This window comes from Dioscorea cayenensis, chromosome 5 (genome assembly GCF_009730915.1).
Source record: "Dioscorea cayenensis subsp. rotundata cultivar TDr96_F1 chromosome 5, TDr96_F1_v2_PseudoChromosome.rev07_lg8_w22 25.fasta, whole genome shotgun sequence".
In the NCBI taxonomy this organism is placed as follows: domain Eukaryota; kingdom Viridiplantae; phylum Streptophyta; class Magnoliopsida; order Dioscoreales; family Dioscoreaceae; genus Dioscorea; species Dioscorea cayenensis.
This window is the reverse complement of record NC_052475.1, coordinates 8,316,990-8,318,561: the sequence shown is the minus strand read 5'-3', so window position 1 is coordinate 8,318,561 and position 1,572 is coordinate 8,316,990. Positions and strand designations below refer to the sequence as shown.

At 40.1% G+C, this 1,572-nt stretch overlaps 1 non-coding gene across 1 annotated transcript; it reads left to right on the top strand.

Moving 5' to 3' along the window:
• Positions 1 to 1,055: 1,055 nt before the first annotated feature.
• Positions 1,056 to 1,162, top strand: LOC120262576. The gene has a single exon (XR_005536842.1). It is a non-coding gene; the product is annotated as a small nucleolar RNA R71 (small nucleolar RNA).
• The last annotated feature ends 410 nt before the right edge of the window (positions 1,163 to 1,572 follow it).

The following is a 1,572-nucleotide window of genomic DNA, read 5'->3' as shown; positions in this document are numbered from 1 at the left end:
TCTTAAAGTACAACTAAGGAGATTTTGTAAAAGGGGTGAGTCATGATTTCTCACCTTAATGCATTCATTTCTTCTTTTTAGTTGTATGAATTTATGAGGGGCTAACCGTTCCACCTTGTCTGGGATATTGAACTATGTTGCTAAGTGTACTTTGAATTACTTGTTTTTAATGTCTATGGAGTTCTGATGCATTCTTATGTTAATTCATGTGTTGCATAACTTGGCGTGCTTGATTTACATAGTTGCTTGTGTAAAAGTTGGCGTGCGTGGATTACCATAGTTGTGATTGCCTTGCGTAGTTGCAAAACTTGGCGTGTATGAAGCCTGTAGTTACACTTGCAAAACTTGGCATATTTGAGAGGCATAGATGCAACACTGCTTTTGAGCACTGGTAAGAACCTTAGGATATACTTGGTAGATATTAGAAGCAAGGCAGTACCCTAAAGTTTATAGCGGTTGACTAGGGGCATTACTCTCTTGTTGTTGAAAACTCGATTCTAGTCTGCTTGATAGTTTAACCATTTATCCTTTCATTTTTGTTTAGTTAATATCTCTATCAACCATTCCTTGACCAACTAGAGATTAGAAGATCAATTCATACTAGAAGTCTAGTCCTTGTGGTTCAACAACCCTACCCCTCACGGGGTTCCACTATATTACTTGTTACGATCCGTACACTTGGGGAGAGTACAACAATTTTCTACTTCTTTTTTTATGTATTTTTCATTCCTTGATGTGTGTATGTGTTCCTCTCTCATGAGGAACTAACTCATTTGATGTATTTGGACTTAGATGAACTCTAGGATTGTAAATTTGTATGATTTACTTTTTGTTCTTCCTTAATTTGAGTTGTTTGTTGAGTTTCTTTCTTGTGTTTCTAATGCCACGCTAATCCATATTAGTGAGAGCTCGATTATATATTTGATTTAATGCCATGCAATCCATGGCACGCAATCCATGGCACGCAATCCATGCCATCCATGTTGAATTTCTTCCTTGTGTTTCTAATGCCACGCAATCCATTGTAAAAGGTTTGAACAATCATCCACTCCGGGAATCCGTGCTGCGGGCACTTTCTCAGGAGCTCCTTGAACCTTTCCCATGTCTCGAATAGAGACTCCAATTCCAATTGAACAAAGGATGTGATCTCATTCCTAAGCTTTGTTGATTTTCCGGGAGGGAAGTAACGGGCTAGAAAAGCTTCTACCATCTCCTCCCAAGTAGTAATCGATGCTCTAGGTAATGATTGTAGCCACTGCTTCGCTCTCCCCTTTAGGAAAAATGGGAAGGCTCTCAATTTGATGGCATCATCCATAACCCCATTTATCTTCAGCATGTCGCACACCTCGAGAAAGCTCTCTATATGACTATTTGGATCCTCATCGGCCAAACTATTGAATTGTGCGGACCGCTGCAACATATAGATGAATGCCGGCTTCAGCTCGAAATTCTGAGCTATAATCGGGGGACGCACAATACTCGGCTGTGTCCCCAATACTGAAGGTCTGGCATAATCGGATAGTGTTCACTGTTGCTCATTCTGTCCTGCCATGTTTTCAGATTCTTCTACTT